Source organism: Parasteatoda tepidariorum, chromosome 6, assembly GCF_982258835.1.
Source record: "Parasteatoda tepidariorum strain Cologne lab strain chromosome 6, Ptep-v5.0, whole genome shotgun sequence".
Classification (NCBI taxonomy): domain Eukaryota; kingdom Metazoa; phylum Arthropoda; class Arachnida; order Araneae; family Theridiidae; genus Parasteatoda; species Parasteatoda tepidariorum.
In genome coordinates, this window is record NC_141760.1 from 69073894 (window position 1) to 69087128 (window position 13235).

General features: G+C 26.8%; 1 protein-coding gene across 4 annotated transcripts in view; it reads right to left on the minus strand.

Moving 5' to 3' along the window:
• LOC107453431 (adhesion molecule nephrin) overlaps positions 1-13235 on the minus strand; it is a 278090-nt gene that overhangs the window by 41816 nt on the left and 223039 nt on the right. The window lies entirely within an intron of this gene.

Genomic DNA, 13235 nt, shown 5'->3' on the forward strand with positions numbered 1-13235 from the left:
AGTTTTATAACTCGCCAAAATATAAAACTTCACTTAGCTGAAGAAATAGAAATCACAAGTTGAATTAAACGTATTATGTAAACTCCTAATATAACTTGAGAATGTAATAATAAAACATGGCATTAAATAAATAATGCGAATGACCATGCGAACCAACGCATGAGTACACTATTTTATATGTATCTGTAGTAACATTTCCACACAACCTATGAGAAAAGGAAAAAAATTGTGAACGTCTTGTTGAAATGAAATGATTAAAGTTATATGTCATAATCTTTTCGCCGTGAATCTAGCTGAGCGTTTTCAATCTACAACTTAGAAAAAAAAAACTAATTCCAAACAAAAGTTCATTATTTCAAGGTAGTTATATGACATAGTTTGCTGTCGTATTACATTTTTTTTGTTGTTCTAAAATTTCTTTTCGGCTAACAAAGGCCATTGTTGTTAGACCATTGTTTCAATAAGATCAATTGTAACAAAGGCCATTGTTTCAATAAGAACTTCTATTCTTATTGCAACATTTTATTAGTTCATTTTGATATTTTCTTTAGAATATGAAGAAGAGTCGTAAAATATCTTATATTTTTTTATAAAAGTAAAATTATTCAAATTAAGTGAGAATATTTGCTCAGCAAATATGAAAACGAAAAGCTTTTAAATTTCTATAACATAATTAGACATTTGAGTTTGCACATAAGAAAATAGTTTATACTAAATAAATAAAAATATGTTATTTTAATTACGAAAGAAAACAAACCGGTTGTTATTTCCTTACAAGTATATTTATTTCTTATGGTTTTGGATTTTTAAACGAAGATGATTGGACATCAAATATCTATCGACATCAAATATACATTTTTTCTATAGTTTGTCGACTAAAAAGTGATATGTTTTAAAAACTATCATAAAAATTTATAATTTAAAAATTTGAAATTAGATAATATATTTCTCTTGAATAATAATTAAATTTAAAAATCATTTGCAGTTTGAAATTTCCATTTTTTTGATCAAATGGCAACTGTATCAGATAAATTCCATTGTAAACAAACAGCTCAAAACTTTTTTACAATACAAAGTTTTCATTACTTGTTTCTTGGGCAGATGAAACTATTGACAGTTTTCTGTAGTTATATTAACAAAATAAAATATGACAATTAACTAAAATATGCGGTGTAAAGATTTTCTTTTAAGAAGAATGGATAACTTAATTAAATAAAAGAAAAATACTCGTGATATGCTTACTTGTCATTGTTTCAGCACTAGATAATTCAAATCGATAAAAAGAAGAGTTTGTCTGCTTCCCTTGAAAAGTGTCACTTTTAGATCATAAGAAAATTTTAAAATTCAATTTAGATTGTTCAAGCGAGACATTTAAAAAATTTAATTTAGTCATTGGTTTAGAGCTAGCACCATTGATGCAAATGAAACTTCGGGCGAATCTGCCTTTCATATTTAATATTTTAACGATAGCATATGGTGCAGTTTGCTTGCTTATAGCTCTCATTAATAAAAAAAAATGAATTTATTGAGCATTCTTATGTATTTAACTATCGTATATTTGTCATTTCTGACAAACTCAATGGTTCACGTAAGCGTGGTTGAATCGGAGCCTACGTCAGCAAGTTAGTATTTAAGTAATTTTAATGAACATGGTTTTTTATGTAAATTAGTACTTTCAACTTACTACATGACTTTTTCTAATCACGTGCTTGTGCATGGTGAGCTAACGTTACAGTCTGGCTTGGGTTCATAATAACTCTGAGTCAATTTTCGAATCGGATTTAATTGACTAGCTGCAAGCCACTCCACGCTTGTGTATCGAATCTGATTGTCAGAACCACCCGTGATGACACTTTCAAATTACCAAGTATGTTTTCTAAATGTAATTCTATAAAACGAAGTAATTTTAAATTAACACCGTTAATTGGAATAAAAAAAGTTCTGCACTTAAAAGTAAAATTAATAGAGAAATAATACTAAATTTTGTAAGCAAGATGTAAACAATTGCCCTACTTTCATTGACGTTGATTAGGTTTGATTAATTTTGGTGAAAAGTACTAATAAAATAAAATAAGCTACTTACAAAAAAGCAAAATTAACGGAGAAAGGATTAATCATTTAGAAAAAGCATGCAAATCCCTATACTGTAATTGCAGCCCATGATGTTAAATTAATTTTGGTAATATTTGCTAATTAATTAAAATAAAATAAGTTAGGTACTAAATAACTAAATTTATAGGGAAATAATTATTTTATTTAAATCGTAAAAGAATCGACACGTTGTTATTGAAGCCTATTATGCCTAATTTTGGTAACAGGAACTGAAAAAAAGCAAAAAGTAAGCTACGAATGAAAAAAATTATATTGAAATGATTAAAAATTGGTTAAGAGGATCATAAAAATCGTTATACTATTATTGGCTCCAATGGAAGAAATTTTAGAAAATTAAGAAATTTTAGAAATAGGCACTTTCGCTATTATGGTAACTAGTGCAATTTTAACTAATACTAAATATACTAATATAGTATAAAATATATATTTTTACCTATTAAAATTTATTCAATACTGTGCAGTTTTATAATGGTTACTGCAGTAAAATATTTTGTACAAGTCTTCCAAAGTGATAAATACCAGATAATATCACTTAATTGTTTTAAATTTTGTTTCTCCTGAGTTAGTCCTCGAACAACAGCATCGTGCTAAGAGATGCATGCCAAAAGATTTTTACTTCTAAAGCATGAACTACATAAAAACGTGTTTAGCGTAATCTAATAACGTAAAGTCAGTGGCAAGAAAATAACAATAAGAAAATTGGAATTATTTTAGCTTCATTAAGTGTATTTGTATAAGTCTTTCGGTTTTTTGCATGATGTCCTAGTGTTGTTCAGTACTGTTTTATTCATGTTTTTATTTTTTCTGCCACGTATAGAGAGGGTATTCAGTTAGCTTAATGAAAAATAATGAAGGAACAAATGTAAAGTTCTAAAGGTAAATACAATTTTATACTTCAATGAAAAACACATTTGGATAGTAAAATTATAATCACTCTTATACAAAGCAACGGAAACTTCAGTACATCGTTAATTACTTACATGGATTATCAAACACTAATGGCACTCTGTTGTCTTCCGTGAAACTGTTTTAATTTAATTACGTCGGATTCCTTTGTTAAGCGAGTAGCGTAGTATTTGAAATACATAATAAGTGTTTTCATATTGCGTATGAGCGTATAAACTAAGTATTAGAGGTGAAGATAAAATTGAAGTGTAATTTGTTAAAATATAATTAAATTGTATACCTTCTCATTAAAGTTATATTGTTCAAATATCTCTCTATTCATTGTTCTCTGGAATTCGCAATTAAAACAGAGTAATATAATTAAGGCAAATGTAATAAGGTAACAGAATGTGATAAACTAGCAAAATAAAGTAAAATACATCAAAATAAGGTAAAATGTTTGAAATAGAATCGAAAGTTTTTAGATTTGAAAAGAAAATATAGGATATATATACAGAAAGAAATTAAATTTTTAAATGTTCAGACACTTGTACCATGAACTTAGACTAAGAACTTAAAAAATAGTAGCAATATTAGTATTTATTGCTTTTTAAGACAATGAAAAAAAATCTAGTAAAATTACGTTGCTTTTTGGTAAGGAATTTTTTGGTATCAAAACAAAAACCATAATTCCAGTAATGAAAGCCATACTCTTTCTCGTTCATATAACAGTGGATTTTCATAAATTTCGGTCTTCAAATTTATAGTTCTTACAACATATTCAGTAAAAAGTACAAAACTGAAAAGCAAATTTAATCGAATAAATGGTTTTTATGCCATGCTCTAAGATATCATTAGAAAATTACTAATTTTTACCTCAATTAATTACCAAAATCATTACCAAACCACTTCGATAAAATATACCGAGCTTTTTATTGCTTCTATAGAGCCAGAATCATGGTAAGTTTAACGATATTCAAATATTTTGTATCATACTTTTTTTCTTAGGGCTTTAACCAATAAGTCTAGTATTAAATCAATGTCATGGTTAGAAAAAATCTCTTTCTTCAAGGACTAATTTTAGTCTGTTTTTATTTTTTGAATAAAACATTATCAAACTATTTAACTGAATCATAATGAAGAGGAGGTCAGTAAAAGATTTATTTATTTAAAAATAGGGAATATTACTCTATATGGGAAAAAAAAGGAAAATAGGGATGTCTAAATAATTTAAAATATAGCTAAAGGATTATTTTTATACAATAAATTATTACGAAATATTTTTAATTTCATTTAAAGCATATGCTAATCTTCGGTGGAGAAAGTTGAAAATTTTGATGCATCGCATGCTTTTAATAAATCGTTTAAAATATTTTGCTATGTTATACTTCAATCTTTTTTTTAAATGCAGTAAACATAATTTTCCATAGTATATTGCAGCTTAAATTCCTTTTGGAGTATTCTTACCTTTATTTGAAAATTGAAATTTGCCCTATCTACATTAATTTGTTCTGTATATTTTGGTGTTTTTCTTGAAACAGGTAACTTAATAAAAATAAAAAAAATAAATAAAATTTTTTTTAAATCACTTAAATAATTTTTATTTACTAAAAGGAAAAAAAAATAAAAGACTTGATTTCTGAACCCTATGTATAAAAATAAAAATTACATATTATTAAATTCATAACATCACGTCTGGAGAACTACGTAATAATTATCTTCTTTTGTAGCAATAAATACTGTAGGTACTATTGATTTTAAATTTTTTCATGGTTCTTCATTTGAATCTTTTCTACGTTAGGATTAAACTGAAAACTTCACTTATTTGAGTAATATTCCTACAATATGCATTTTTTAATATATTATGTTATAAAATTTTATTGGTAGAAAAGTAGTTGTGTTGGTAAAATTGTTTTAAATGTATACTTATTGGTTGAAGCATGTTTTAAGGTAGTCATGTAAAATTTGGGCGAAATCGGTAGAATGAGAAACCGAATTTTAAAAGTACAGTTTTTTCAAAATTTGATTTCTGAGGAATTATTCGATAGATATTTGTCACACTGTATATTAAGCCGCGGTGTCTCAGGAGATAGAGCGTTTGTTTCCCAATGAGATGACCAGGTTCGAATCCCAGTGGTGACTGGTTGTTGCAAATTCTGCTTCCGGCTTGCACCGACCACATTACTAACATAAGATATCACCAGTGGTGCTTTCCATTGGGCTAATCGTGAAGGTTTTCTTGGTTTTCCTTTCCATGCATCGCAACTACGAGACTATTTACATCAAACTCTACTCCACGAAGGCTGTTTTGCCCCAAGACGTCCATGGGTTGGGCTCAAAATTTCAAGGTTGCGGAGGTGAGCATTAATCAGTCGTAAACTCAGAATTGTGTCGGCTGTTCAACGTCGGTTATAATATAAAATGAAGTACTTTCATTGTTAAATTTTTAGGAGAAATTAGTTTTCATATGATTAATTTATTTCAAATATAATGGTTAGTTAAATCCTTTCAAGACCCCAAGATCTCAACTTTCGCAAATTGTTTCATATTGATTCTCTGTAAAATATGTCTAATTTTACTGTACTAATGGCCATGTTCATATAATTTTCCATTATGTAGATGTTAATCATATTAGTATCATAGAATATTTTATTAAAATTGATATCTATTGAACTGTGCTTACTGAACTCATCTGGTTATAAAGATATAATTGAAATTCAATATTTGCATTGTAATATTACACACTATTTGGAAGAAAGTGACGGGACACGACACTATAATGACATAAACCCATATTTATTGAAATTAATTGAAGGTAGGGCCTCCTTTGGCGGCGATCACAGCTGCAACCCTTCTGGGCATGCTTTCCACTAAATTAGCCATAGTGGCAAGAGGAATTTGCTTCCAAATGTTAAACAGGAAGTTCCATAGTTCATGCTTGCTTTTGGGGAGTGGGGTGCAGGTCCTCAACCGATGGTCCAATTCGTCCCAGAGATGTTCAATTGGGTTAAGATCAGGGCTCTGCGCCGGCCACTTCATGCGTTTAACGTTGTTGTTCACATACCAATCAAGAGTCCTCCTTGCAACATGGGATCTTGCGCTGTCGTCTTGATACAAGCAATCATTTATACCGTACGTTGCCCACAAGGTAGAAAGGACATGATTGTCGAGAATATCACAATATCCATCGGCATTCATCATACCATCAACCTTCACCAGTGGGCCAGTCCCATACCAGGAGAAACAGGCCCATACCATCAATCCTCCTCCACCAAACTTTACAGTTGTTCCGTCACTTTCTTCCAGATAGTGTATATCAAAAATGTTCTCTCAAGAATAATCCAAAATAATCATTTTTCTTTAAATGTTAAAAAAAAATACCTAAAATATTGAATACTGTGAAATTTCTAAGTCATTTCTGATTCTCTGGCACTTAATTAGTTCTCTAAATGCTTGTAACAAATTTTTACTTTTAGAATTCTTGTCGAATGAATTATTGTTTTGCTTTCTGAATTCGATTCATTGAAAAATATAATCAAAATGCAAGGCTATCACTAGGAGCCTTGTTATTTTATTTTATTAGTTTACTTAATCGAAGTTAGTAATTTCATTCTATCAGTCGATTTCAACTTAATCTACTTTTAATTTCAGTCCTACATTATCGTTAATTTAAAATATCGTGAACGTTTTAAAGACAGAATCAAAAAAATTATAAATGTTCAAGCGAATAAGCATTACAATTACGTATGGTGAGTTTCATGCTACTGAAATTCGCAAAAAATGTTTTAGATTATTAGTATCAAATTTATTTTATTTCGAAGAGCTTAAGTATTAAGTTAAATCATTTAAATATTCTAAGTTATTAGTGAAGTAGTATCTCTTTAAATTAAAAACTTAAAGAAAACAAACAAGAGAGCTTTGAAATGCTAATTTGCATTCAAGTTTTTGAATCTTATAGAAATGAATAGCATCCTTTTGAAATTTTAATCTCATAAGATTTTTTAATCATGTAGAGATTTATTTTCCTTCATTAATTTTTTTTCTTATTAAAAAGTACATTTTTAAATTTAATATCAATATAAAGGAAGCATTTCCTTAAAAAAAGTATTGGAAGTAAATCTTATTTCACGTAATAAAATTTTAAATTTTTCTTAAAAATTATTTTTCATTAATATCCTTTTCTTACTCATCCATATAACATCAATTGCACGAACCATAAATTAAATAAATTTTTCAGTTTTAGATTTTGTATTATGAAATAAAATTTAAATGCATATAAAACTTTACACTTTCGAAAAAAAACTTGTATTCGTTTATTTGCTTATTTATTCTTTTATTTATTTATTTATTTATTTTTATAATTATTATTTTTATTCCTTATTTCTTTTCACAAAATTTGGTTTTCAATATTAGTATTTTTAATAATTTTAATCTCTCCTTATAACAAATTCTTAAATGCAGTGTCAATGCAGCATCATAAAATTATGCTTCTTTCACTCATTATTTCACTCAGTATAGGTTTAAACACTTTTCATAAAAGAAATAAAGAGGAATTTTAAATAAATTATTGTTTATTAGAAATATTTGTTTCATTTCAAATAAAGAGGAATTTTAAATAAATTATTGTTTATTAGAAATATTTGTTTCATTTTACTTTCAAATTGTATACAAATCAGATTTCCAATTTTTATTTAAATGCTTTTAAGCATTATTTACATTATGAATATTTTATAATTATTTGTTCAAAAGTTTCAGTCTCTTCGAAAATATTCAAATTGTAAATAACTGTATATGCATGTACAGTAATATGTTTCATGCGCTCAAAAGCAAGCGGCCATTTTCAAGATACCTAAGACGCAAATGAGAAGAAACAAAAGTAATTTTTCCTATAAGACAAAGTTGTCGAAGATAGATGGGAAAATAAAAGTGAGAAACAAAACTAGAAAAACCACCGTAGTTGAGAGAGAGAAGAAAAGAAAACACGCATAGAAATGCAATATTCCCTTATTAGCCCATCTTTTACTTTTCCTAATTTTATTTTCCACTTCTATTTATCCTTTTCCTTTGGCAACTTTACGTTTCACATTTCGCGTCACTTTTGTTACTTCTTATTCATGGCTGGCAAATCTTGAAAATGCGTGACTTTTTGTGAGTGATTTAAACATGTTGACAGTTATTTCTGATTTGAAGCGAATGGAGTTTTTAATCAAGTTATATCTTAAGACTTCAGTTTCTTGGGATTATTTATCCATGCACGGCTTTTTTTTAATCTTTTAATATTTATATGACTATAGTACTTTTACTTAAATAAACTAGTAATTATTTCTTTTAAATTTTAGTTTTAACTTCAATTAAAAAAATAGTATGATCCTTTAATTTAGTTTTTATGAAGCAACATTATTTTAGCTTATTAGTTTATGTGTCATACGTAATTACACTTAAACAATTAGGGAAATATACAAGCATTTATTAATTTATTGAAAGCACTTATCTTATTAATAAGGCTTTGCTTAATACTATTTTTCCTATTTTATGATCCTATTTTATGTGTCTCTAAAGTTAAAGTTAATATTATTTTTTTTTGCACTTAATCTAAAAATTTTTCCTAATTTGCCAGATTAAATTTCTAAAGATTAAAAATATTTTATCGGGAGATAGTTTTTCGTCAAAAATGCTTAGTTTATTAGAGATATAATTTTACTCGTTTCAGAAAAAAAGAAAATAATTAACTCAGTTGACAAGACTTGATAAACTCTTATCCTATCCTGCATTTAACTCGTGGAAAATGACGCGTGCTACTCACTTATCGAAGTATTTTTTAAGAAGTTTTATCAGGTTAATGTCAAATTTGATGTAACATTATGTGCTTCTTAATTATCAACAACCTAAATTTGTTTATTCTAAAGCTGAAAGAAACTCATCTTTTTATCTTTGTTAGTTTACTTAATGTTTTGAAAATTAATTTGCTCACATTCTTCTATTATAATGTTGACTTAAGAATATTCATTAAAAAAAATTATTGGATCAAAGGAGTTTTTATGTATGCATGTGAAAGAAAATAATTATCTTGAGTTTTCTTTTAAAGGAAGCAAAAACATTCTGTTATATATATGTTTAGAAAAAAATATTGCGGAATATGATTTCTTTTTTTTTAAATATGTTTATTAAATATTTAACCAGTTTCTTCGAGTATTAAGAAATATACACTTAGATAAAGTTCTCCGTATTAATACTACACTGAGAAAAAAAAGGATGGACAAAACTACCAAAGTATGGTAGAATTTACCGTGTTTCCGGCTTCATGATTCTCGGTAATTTTTACTGAAGAGCTTCGACAATGATTTTAGTAAAATTAGCAACAAATTATGGTTTCATACTTCGAGATAACTGACAGTATTTTTACGATGATGCTTTAGAGCATCAAATAAAACCCATTGTTAAATTTCCTTTATAGTTTTAGATTTTTTACTAAATATGGAGTAATACGAACTGGAATTCTAAAAACTGAAATTTCCGGTAATCTGTTGCCATATGAACGTAAAAACGACGAAATGAATGGTTTCAATACCATATATTTTGGTCCATAATACTGTAATTTTTTGTTTTTAATACATGGATTGTGTTTTTTTCTTTTTTTTTAAAAAAAAAGAAAGCAGAAATTTTATTACAATACTGTACGGTAATCTAAAAATATTTTTTTCCGTGCAGGTATTTCTCAAAAAATTATTAGTCTTGAAATTCCGAATTCTAATCATTTTTCCATATAAATTTAATACGGTGTAATATGTATATATAGTATATATATATTCGGCTAAACTAGCTTCATTTTCACCCTTCATACTTTACATTACTATTGTCATCAAAATTCTTTATAGAGGAACAATTATCATTAGAAACATTGACATACATAATTTATTACTACTAATTTACAACACAGTCTAAGTTTTCTACAATCATAATCGTTTTTCCCGAAGATAACTAATAACACCACAATTTTTGTAGTCGATATAGGCATTATGGTATATATACAGGTATGGTGCATATAGACATTGTTTTAATAATTTTTTTCATTACAGATATCACAATCTAAAAATAATATTTCATTCATCTCTTTATAATTTACTTTATTTCCTCTTTAATTGTATTATAAACACAAGAAGTTATCGAAAAATTTCAAAAGTTTTACTCTTAAAGAAGATTCTCTAATTCCAATGCTCTGATTTTCACAAAGAAAAGAAGCAATATTTTTTTTTAAAAAAAAGCTTTAAATTCTAAAAAAAGGCATTAGATAAGGAAATTTCTGCTCTAATACTTTGCAATACTGGAATAAATTAAATTATGAAAAATGAAATTTATTTTTTTACAGGAATGTGAAACAGATAAACACTGTTATTTCTCAAAACTTTTAAATCAAAAAAGAATTGAGCAAAAAAATTTATTTATAAATTTAACCTGGTGACACTGTCTCAAAGCACTTGTTAGTACGAATGACATGTCATACGAAATCCTCCCCACTAAGAAAAGTTCGAGAAGGAAAAATGCAAAATCGAATCATTTGCAACTGTGACTAAATTAGACACAAAATAAATCTGCATACCTTGAGGCATACTTTTATGCTATTTTCTCAGTCCTCATGACAAATTTCTTTCTCAAGAAATTTATGTTTTGCTTTGGTAGGCAAATCAGATTGATAAAAAAAACTGTACAATCAGAAAAATAGGTCTGAAAAAGGCATGTTTGCTTGAAAATAAAGGGTTTGGGTGGCAGAGTCTATTATAAAATGCTTTTCGAACCAAAATATTTTGAGTTGTAAAATTCGAAAGAAACTGTGCGTTATAATACACTGATTTCCCACTGGAATTGAAACGATGAAAAAAAAAATTTGACGGTAAAATATATTTTTTTTTCGGTTCAGTAAAAGATGTCCGTGACGAAACTGGAACAGTGTATGTTCTGATTTTCTAGTAAATTCAGAAATATTTTTCCATTTTATTTATTTCTGAAATAAATTTTTGTGAAGTATCGAAATACATATTTACAAAATTCATCTACTTTTGAGTAAAAATATGTATCGAAATAGATTTGTATTTCGTGTAATATTTTAAAACAATTTATTTTCTAATAAGAAAAACAGATCTAAATGGACACTGACTGAAAAAAATTTAATAGTTTATTCTTCAAATTTTGAGCAGTTATTTTTTACGTTTACATTTAATACTGAGTGTATAATGATAATGTTTGCTTAAGAGTTTCATATTTGATTTGTGATAACGTCTCACTGCGTAAATGAAGAGTGAAATTGGAGTGAATGAATATTTTGATTTGTGTAAATTTCGAATGAATATGCTGTGATTGCATACTTCTTTTGTGATAATCATTCTGAATAAAAATAGCTATTACAAATTTATTTGATTTTCGTAACATTCTAAGTAAAAAATTATAAAAGCAATAAATATACACTCTGGAAAAAATTTTGTTGTATAGTTGACACTATCTTTATTGTTAAAGTAAACTAAATTCTTGACAGTGTATGCAGTCACATTTTTTTATCGTTATATTATAGTTTTGTTAATTTGTTTATTCATTTTTTGTGTACTCGTTTATAATTGCTTTGTTTGTTTGATATTTTCATGCTCGTTAAAGTAAATTTAATTGCTTCATTGAAAAACATTTCGCTCAAAAAACAAGTACAGTTTTGGCAAATATTTGCACTAAATCTTTTAATTTTATTTTGTTAATTATACGTAATTTATTGCAGGGTCACGAGTTCTGTATTTAACAATGTATTAAGTTAACCTCAATAATAAAAATTGTGGGAATTATCCACCAATTGTTTTTGATATATAATAAACACTATGTTTCACTTTGCATGATCTTTTAATTTTCATGCACTAATATCGCGATGCATAAAATTCTGAAGACAAATTATTTGTTAGATACGCGTTCATTATTAGTTGCGTACATAGTATTGTTAATATTAAGAAAATTAGTCAAATTAAACATATAAATGCAATTGTTTAGAAAATCATGTCTGAATACAAGTTAAGAAAGGGCATTTTTTATTAGAAAAAAGTTACATTTTTATATAATTTTTTTAGCATTGTATTTTAATATTTAATGCAATAAATTTTATTCTGATCTTTAAAACTAGTTTAGGTAAGGAAATTCAAAGGAGCAAATTACGTTAGAGTTAATTTCATTAAGAAATTTTTCATCTAACGTCTTCTCAAATTAAGGCTTTTAAACTTTTCAAATTATAGCTTTTAACTTTTTAAACTTAACAATTCCATTTAAAATAAACTACTTTTGCAAACAGCAGAAATTAGATAGAAATCTAGTAGATGAGTTTTGTTTCATGAAATGCAAGTGTTCAATTTTATCGTAATTTGCCGTTTAACAGCCGAAGGGGACTTTAAGACGTGTTTAATTTAACGGAGACTTTATATGAGCTGTCAGGTGGGCTTTGATGATTTTACTATCATCCAGCTCATTAATAATTCACCAGGTATTGAGAACGTTTTGTTTATCTTCTAATTAGACTTAAATGCCTTTAAAATTTGATGTAAAGTTTACTGGAATTGTAACTATATATGTCTTAGGGGAAAGTTACCAAGCATTTTGTAACACTTTCAAAGTTGCAGAACCTGAAAATCCCAGAAATAACAGCAAACCAATTGTTTTTAAATGAATGCACATGAAAAATCTTTGCTTACATTACACGAGAGAATTCCAAATAACAGAAATAAACTAAGAGTTTTGAAATGAATATAAATGAAAAAAGAAATTCGATTATAATTTTGATTAATAAGAATTCTTGACTCGTAGATCACAAAGAAATATTCGGTATAAATCCTGTTTTTTTTTCTCTTTCAATATTAAACGATCTCTAAATTTCTATCGATGTATCATATCATTTATATACTTTAAATTATATAGTTTTAAAATTGTATTCCGAAAACTCCACAATTAAGCTATATTTTTAAGAAACCTAGTCAAAAAAGTTTGCACATTAATATTTTCATGCGTATAATAACACCTGTAAGATCAGTTGTTAATTTATATACATCAAAACCTGTAAATCTGTGTGATTCCATCATAAAAGTGTAATTCAAATTATAAAATATATTTATGGATTAAAATTATATTATATTATTGATATTTTAATTTGGAATTCCTGGAGAGTGATGCTTTAAATTTAAATATTAATTATATTATCCTAACCACAACTCAATTTATAA